Here is an 8669-nt window from a genome sequence, read left to right as displayed (position 1 = left end):
GGCCCGTGCTCAGCAGTGGGCAAGTATATAATACAGGGCTGATATTATTATTATTATTATACCTCGAATAATTCAAATTGATAGTGGTTAGTGAATTAAAGATTTTCTTCTACAAGTTATCTAATGCTACGTTTCAATCCATGATGCGTTTACACCAGCTCGAATATTTCGATTATTCTAAGATGCGACTTGCCGCAAGACCTGCAAGTAGCAAAGTTTGCCGTGAATTTTTGTGTGTTAATAATTGCAGAAGTCGACTTATGCGAGTTTTCTTACAAATCTAAACCTCACTTGAATCTTTAAAAAATGTAAGCTACTTATGCCATACCACAAAACGCCTAGTCACCGCGTGGAAATATAAAGCCAACATAATAATGTTCAATCTGCAGAGTGGCAGCAGTCCGCGCGGCCACCAACCGCATCGCGACGCGCCTGCGCAACCTGCTGCTCGACCCCGCCAAAGCAGATCTCCTCCGGCGCGCTCAACCAGCTCAACCTCGACGTCATACAGTGCGAGCAGTTCGCCGCCGGCGAGCCAGTGCCTGGGCTGAAGGAGGGCGAGCTACTCGACCACTTCGCTAGCCTACGGTATGCTGGCTATGTAGATTTTAAGCCGTTAAAGCTATAATATACTTACTCACGGTAATTATTTACTCACGGTCGCCAAATTATGCCGGCCCGCCTTTGCCAAACGAGACCTTTACTTCGATTTGTACCATGTGTACTGTTGACGCAACTACGTCGGGTACAAAGTATTCCTACTAAAAAGGTTGTGGAGTAAACGAATTCTTGAGTGGAGACCACGGCTCGGCAAACATAGGACGCCCTCCAGCTAGGTGGAGTGACGATCTGCGAAAGGTCGCTGGCAAGAACTGGATGCGACAGGCCGAAAACAGGGTAAAATGGCGCATATTGAGGGAGGCCTATGTCCAGCAGTGGACAAAGATATAGGCTGATGATGAAGAAAAGTAACATAAAAATAAAAGCTGAAAATGTATTTCCTTCCACAGTCAATTACTAGACCTGATCACCGGCTGGGACTGGTCATCATACCTGCATGACGTCGGCATCGAAGGCGGCAAATACGCATTAGTAACACCCCGCGACGCCGCCACACTACTCGAGAAACTGAAAGAAGCTGAACAAAAATCATCCGTCTTCTCTGTTCTAAAGAAGAACGAGCAGAGACAGACGAAAGTTGCTCGACACCGTCCTCAAACAATTGAAGCAACTACAGAGCCAAGACTCGTGAAGAACAGCCTACCAGAACCCATTGGCGCAGTGGTTGAACACCAAGCGTGGGGTTCTGGGCTCTATGCCCGGGGGACAGGGTTGCTTAATGTGTGTACCTTCGTTGTCAGGCGCGTATCGGAGATCGTCTTTGCAGAGTAATTAATTTTTCAAATACCCTTGTGGATTAAATTTATCACTTGATTTTAATTCCCAGGTAGATTAAATTGATAACCGATCTACGATGATACATATTGTATAATGAAATATAATATACATAATATTATTAGATAGGTTATGTAAAATCAAGTTTTCGATTGTGAATCGAATTATTATCAACCAGAAAGTCGAAAATCTGGTGCGACGTCGATGTTAATAACGAACCCAAACGCTTTTTATCGATCCCGAAAATGGCCCAATCAGAAGTAAGTTATTTATCATGCTTAATAATAATATTAACCCTGTATTATATACTGTCCCACTGTTGGACACGGGCCCTACTACTGAGAGGGATTAGGCCTTAGTCCACCACGCTGGCCTAGTGCGGATTGGTAGACTTCACACACCCTCAAAATTCCTGTAGAACTTCTCAGATATGCAGGTTTCCTCACGATGTTTTCCATCACCCTTAAAGCAAGCGATAAATCACAATTTAATATTTATTTTAACAAGCATACAAATGGCTTATTTTGATTGGTTCCAAAGGAAGATCGAATCGATAAGCTTTGGATTACTTATTGAAATCGGCCGTAAAATTATTCGCTGTTATTGTTTCTTATTATGGAATGTTACTACAGAGGGTCTACTTCGAAAAACGAAATCCGTAGTTTCGGATGACGGATCGCACGTTTTGTTACTACGAAGTGTTACGCATACGACGATTAATCCGATGGGTTTCATCGCAATATTTCAGACATGGAATTTGAAGAATTTATAGCCTTTCGCCATCCCTTTTAAACTATCTGCGAGGTTAAAGTTACACTGCTTTCTCCAAAAATAAATACGGGGAATTCATAGGTTCTGTAGCTTACCTTAGTGGTAGGCCACTAAACTAAGCTACAAAACGGTGACGGATCCAAGTAATTTGGTAGTAAAAATAAATCCGAAGTTCGACGTTTCTTCGTTTCGGACCGATGTTTGGATGTTCGTTTTTCGAAGTAGGCCCTTAGACATCGGGACGTAAAAGTTAAAATAATATCGCGAAGTCTTTTTCCACCGATATAGCATAGTCTCAGCCAAGAGCGTCGTCAACCAATGGCCCAGGGGAGGGCAAGTTGATATGGAGAATTAGAAAAGTATGAATTGTAGGTAAGTCGAATGCACATGTTCACTACCCCCCAACTTTAACAATAACATAGGGAGCGTAATTGAGCGTACGGAATATTACGAATGGAATTGGTGAATTCATTCGAGTTTTAGAACCTCTAGGGGTCAGCTGCCCTCGCTGTCCCCTGGCGACGCCCCTGGTTTTAGCATAGAACCAATATTTAATATTGTCACGATCCCATTGCAATATTGTAACTTGGAATGTAATTTTTGTATGTAATCAAAAATCGTATACTATAATAGAGGAACTATTTTTATTATAAAATATGTTATAAACGCTACTGAATATAATGCAATAAGGCTTGTAGAATCTTACTAAACAGGGACTTTTTTGTTTTAATTTATTGCATCCAATTTTATGAAATGAAATGATTTCTAATCCATACTAGTTAATATTGTTAGTGGGGATAAAGTAAAGAAATTTTGGAATTAAATAAATAGTTGTGGAGATGACTTACCTCTTTACATCCAAACATACAAACTTCACCACATTTATATGAATTGTATATAGTTAAAAGTATTATATTTTGCCTATTTACATTGAAGCGTCCTTTCCGCGTTCAGCTTAATCAATTTTCATTATATATGGCGATGTAGGGCTAATATTTAATTAATTTTCGGAAAAGAAGGCTTTCTATGTTCCAAAGATATCAGCTTTGATTTGACAACACGCTGGGGTTTAGCACCCATGACACCTTCCTGAATCCGCACCTGCATTATAGTTTATACGACCTGAATCAATAAGTAAATATCATTGTACAATATGCTTAGCCGTGTAGTGATAGAAGAGCATTTATTGAAATACAGTATAGAATATAGATGTTATTTATTCACCACTGAAATAAATTATTTTGTATACAGACTGATTTTTATTTCAATTGTCCCTGGGTACTCGTGGAAATTTCAATACGATGTCTATAGTTAATGAATGTCGCTAACAGGGCTTTCTTAACCATATTGGGCGCAAGAAGTTGTAGACACCTTCAAAAGGTATTCATACGCTATTATACTGAATACTTTTGTATTAAAATGTACTGTATATATTATTTAATGGTAACCCTAATTAAAAAAGTTTAAATAAGCTTTAAAAAAAAATGCAATTTCCCTGTCATACTTTTTTGAAACTTCGAGGAATTTCTAATTTTTGGGTAAGGCCAAAGGTAGGCCCAACGATGTATTGTCGTTTGTTTCTTTTAATGCGTACCGGCAAAGTGACCCAACTACACCTGATGGTAAGTGGGTGAGGTCCAATAGAATGTCGACTGACGAGAGATGATTACCACTAGATAGTCGACACAAATATGCCGGCCTGTTAGAACCGGATAATGTAGGCTATTATTCAACTACCTATTTACAGTCATGAATGAGGTTTCACACACACATAGACGCAGAGGCGCAACTAGGGCACCCTCTTTTCGCCAAGTGTGTTGCGTCACATGGTGTGATAGGGTGCGAGCCTATCGCCGTATCGGGCAAAAAAACCAGACTTCGGGCTGATGTGAGCAGAAAAACCCAAATATCATTTTATCTGATCCGGGATTCGAACCGAAGACCTCAGAGCCCTGCCGTACCGCGCATGCAGTACAACTGCGCCATCGAGGCAGTCCTTCAGGAATTCGGAATTTCATCATACACATGTCACTAAACGTGTTTATAAAGTTGAGTTAATAAAGAGCATACAATGAGTTGATTGTGCAATCTATCTCGATCGATAGATCGTATCGGAGATTATCGATTGACACGTGCGGTGGTCTGAACAAGGCTGCCGGCTGACAACCTTAGCTCAAAACATTGGCATACCTTTTAGCCATTGGAATCTAAATTTTCGGACCAGAGGAGCAAATCAATTATTTCTTGATAACGATAGAAACTGTGGGAGAAAAAAAATGTTTTATGTTCCCTAATTTACTTGTACATAGACTGTATGTCAACTTGGTTAAAGAGAAAGATTTAAAACATACATACTACGCCTATATACCTAGGGGCTTGCAAAGTTTAATTTGCACCTTAAGGAACACACTTCGCAAAAATGCGGGTTGATAGTGAGCAGAAGAAACCAAATATCACTTTGCTCGATTCGGGATTCGAACTCGGGAGCTCAGAGCAGTGATCGTATCGTGCCATTGACGTATCTGCGCACTCAAGATAATATACGCTGAGGTACTGAGGCAGTTTTTCAGTCGAGTAAGGCCATACAAAGTTTTAGGGTATTAGCTATATGTGCCAACATACACTATGTCCTATATTTCCAGATACGATTCCAATTTATATTTACTTTTCATCATATTATTACTATACATAAGACACATTTCTAACAGCTAGGTACGAGTACATATTAAGTCAGTCATACTAAAGCACCCAGCACAATAACACACATGACAATAGTAAGATTAAGCCATGTTACAATTAATATCGGACGTAAGCCTGTGCCGTACGTCTAATATGAATAATGGTGGCGTCTCGAATGCAGAATGTTATCAGATACGACCTTGTGATGTCGTGACTCGCCCACACGAACGTTGCAATCAACAAAATTAACTCACTTCATTTATTAAGAGCTAAATTCGCGATACTCATCTGTCCACTCCTTGCTATTTCAATAGGCATTCTAATCTTTTAGGCTTTTAAATTGATCATTGGTTAACCGGTTCATTTTAATGACTGTCATTTAATTTTGAAACGAAACGGTGATTTAGTTCTTAGACAGGTTCAAGTACCTAATCTGTTACCTAGGCCTGGAAAAGGACATGGTACTTTTCGACATGAATAAAACTTCTTTTTAGGTAGCTTCATAGTAAGTTAATCGTAATAGAGGTAAATGACATTAACTATTTAAAGGGGCTCTTAATTTAAAACTTTGAATGTTATTTTCAGAAATTTGTTGTTTGAAATCTGAAGCTCTAGAGTTTGTAATTGATTTATTTAAAAAATTACGCATAGGAGTAAAATATCAGCCTCATTATGAATTACTAAGCTAGTATTACTTGTATTTTAATTAAATTATAAATAATATATTTATGTACAACCATTGTGATTTAATCAAAATTTTTGTAGAAAAAAATATACATTACCTACTGCATTATATTCAATGGGTATATTTATTTTATATTTTGGATTTTTAAATTTAGGTAACATATCTTCAAAAGCTTCTATATCATAGACTGATTGCATCTCTTGTCGACTTAAAATGTTGTCGATAAAAATCTTTTTTCTATAAATGATCGACACTATCGAAACGTGAAATATTGAACCCTTGCCGGATACTGACTGAGTCAGACTGCAATGTTTAATTTCCAGGTGCATTTTGTGAATGCGTTGTAGTTTCAAATAAGGATTTTTGTAAAAGTTTCGATTTTAGATTTAATTACCTTACAAATAAGAATTAATACAGAAACTTTATAAAATAGAACTGTATTAAATTGGAACTACTGAGCCTTGAACATTATACACCTGTAAATGAATTGAATTTAAGGAATGTATAATTTAGAACGGAATATTTAAAAATGCTATAATCAAAAATTCGGTACTGGACCTCCTATTTCGTAACCTAGACATTGAACAAAAGTTCGTATCATACGAACTCCTCGCTGCGAATACACAGCTTCTCTCAGAACTGCCTCAGATATTTTCAAGGTCCATCCGCCCACATCCGTATACACTCGTACTCGTGGGAACATTAACTTATTGTATGATGTATTTATAACAACATGCTAATAACAACGTGAGACGTTTAACCTGAACTACTATGTTATACTTCATACGACCTCTTTGGTTTAATGACAGTGTACTTGAATTGAAAGGTTTTTAGTTCTGTTCGCGGTTTCGAGAATGAATTAGTAATCGCTTCTTTATTGGAATAATATAAGTGTATTAAGTTTATTTGGGATGAAGTTTATGAAAAAACAGACCCGTTTATTTGAAAAAACAGATCGTATTTATCCACAACTGTAGTATCCATTTATACTGCTGATAGCGAGCAGAAAAAAACAAACTATCACTTTCCCCGACTCAGGAAACCAAACCCTGGACCGAGAGACAGTACAACTACGCCACGGGGAGGCAGTCTCAGACATTTGTATTCAGACCTAAATTACAGAAGAGGTATACTTATAGTAGTGTGGTGGTCTAGACACGGCGGTGAGCCTTTGCCCACCTCTCTGGGCATAAAAAGTGTATTATTATAAGGCATATGCGCGTAGGCATCCAGCTTTTGATCCATGGGGGTGAATCAATTCCTTATAAATTTTAATTTTAGTTAAAGTCCTATTTCAACAGTTTCTAAAAAAAAAAATACTAACCGCGATAGAATCCGAAAATTAGTTTAATTTCAATGTCAACAGTTTCTTTTTAATTTTATATAATATACAATATATAGACATATTAAATCCAAGGGAGAGAAGACTCTTTCTTACCCTGCAAAAGGTCCCGTTCCCAGACAAAAGCGTGGCAATAATTCCGACCTCTATTCAAATTTATAGGAAGTAGTTACCGATAGGTACAGTGTGGCATTAATATCTGCAAAGTTGAAACTTAGTCTACGTAATGGGTAATCTATGTGGGCATTGCATTTTATGAATATTCTCTGACTCATTGTATCCGGAAGACAACAAACTGAATGAAGTAATTCAACCAATTTATACCAGTGTTTATAAAAGCATTCAGTTAATTACTCGATGCCCGAGCTTCCACCGACAATTAAAAGCATAAGATAATCAAAAATACCATATCTTTAAATGATTTGTATATATCTCAAATAGTAATCAATGATTTTTGAAAATAGGTGTAGATGTGGCATCTACTGCACTCGGTTTTTAAGAACGGCGCCTTATCGCACACATATATACCTTATTATTATTATAACAAACTAAAATATGACTTGTGGAAGTAAAGAGCATGACGTCATTTTCATTAAAATTAGTATAATATAAGATATTTTAGACGATAAACTTTTATATTGTACTAATTATCGAAACTTTAGAGCGTAATTTTATATAAAAAAATAATGAAAATATATTTTAGACAAATGATGATGACATTAACATTTGTGTAAAAAAAAATATTTTGCTACGCTCCTTGCTCTATATTACGATCATAATCGCTGCTATACAATACGGAGTATTATCTACTTAAGCCCGCCGTGTGGGTGTTGATATTTTAATACTTAGAGGCGCCATTGTAATATTTGTCCGTTAATTTAGGAAGAATAAATTAAAAATTTACATGACATAACAAAGCCATTATCTTATCTTTATGAATTTCGGCAGTAATTGAATGAAATCAAAACGCATTTGATGTTTTTAAGAGTTAAAGAATTATCAATACAGTCGTTTGTTGCAAGTCATAATAATCAAATATATTTGACATTATCAAGGATCTAATAATATGTAATAAAATAAATATAAACAAAGTAATAAATTGATATAATTGGCGAAATAAGGAAAGGTAAGACCAGTGGCGCCCACGCTGTTAATGAAACCTATCATGATTGACGGTAAGAATATTGTAAAATAAAATCGTACTAGTCTAGAATTCCGTAGGTATATTTTAATTTTCGAAATCCATTTTTTGTTTATGTAAGGTTATTTTGGCGTTGAAATCTACGGGGCTCTACATAACACGAGCAGTGTGTATTATGTAGGTAACATGTGCTTTTATATATTCATAGTAAGTAGTAACTAACAACTGTATTTCAAGATTCATGAAGTAAGTAGCCGAATAAAATACCTAGGATTGTTTTAAAGTGATAGTTCCAAAAGAAATTAATTATTCCGAATTTAAAACAAACTGAAAAGGAACATCGCGTTCCAATTTCAAATAATTCAAGCCAAGTGACATGTCATACGAAAAAAGAATTTCTTTGACAAGTGGCCAGTTTGAAAGTGCCATTGCGTGCCGCTACACAACAATTTGATTGAAGCAGTTGCCGTGTTGATCTCGTTTAATAAACTGTAGGTGTGAACCACTTTATTAAAGTGCACAGCGAAGGTCAGCGTACAATTTTAAATTTATCGATACGATTTATAACGTTTACTTACAAGGCATACTTGTTTCACTTATGTCTAATTATATATTTTAGTTTATTATGAAGGTATTCTTGTAACCGATACCATGTT

At 36.6% G+C, this 8669-nt stretch overlaps 1 protein-coding gene across 1 annotated transcript in view; it reads right to left on the bottom strand.

The window, feature by feature from the left end:
• Positions 1-1763, bottom strand: part of LOC115449988 (cytochrome P450 9e2) — a gene marked incomplete in the record, with an annotated part of 16595 nt that extends 14832 nt beyond the window's left edge. The window contains 1 exon segment of the mRNA XM_037437904.1: positions 1747-1763.
• Positions 1764-8669: the final 6906 nt, after the last annotated feature.

This window comes from Manduca sexta, chromosome 12, assembly GCF_014839805.1.
Source record: "Manduca sexta isolate Smith_Timp_Sample1 chromosome 12, JHU_Msex_v1.0, whole genome shotgun sequence".
Lineage (NCBI taxonomy): Eukaryota > Metazoa > Arthropoda > Insecta > Lepidoptera > Sphingidae > Manduca > Manduca sexta.
Note: the sequence above shows the minus strand (reverse complement) of the source record. Positions and strands in the feature narration are given on the sequence as shown.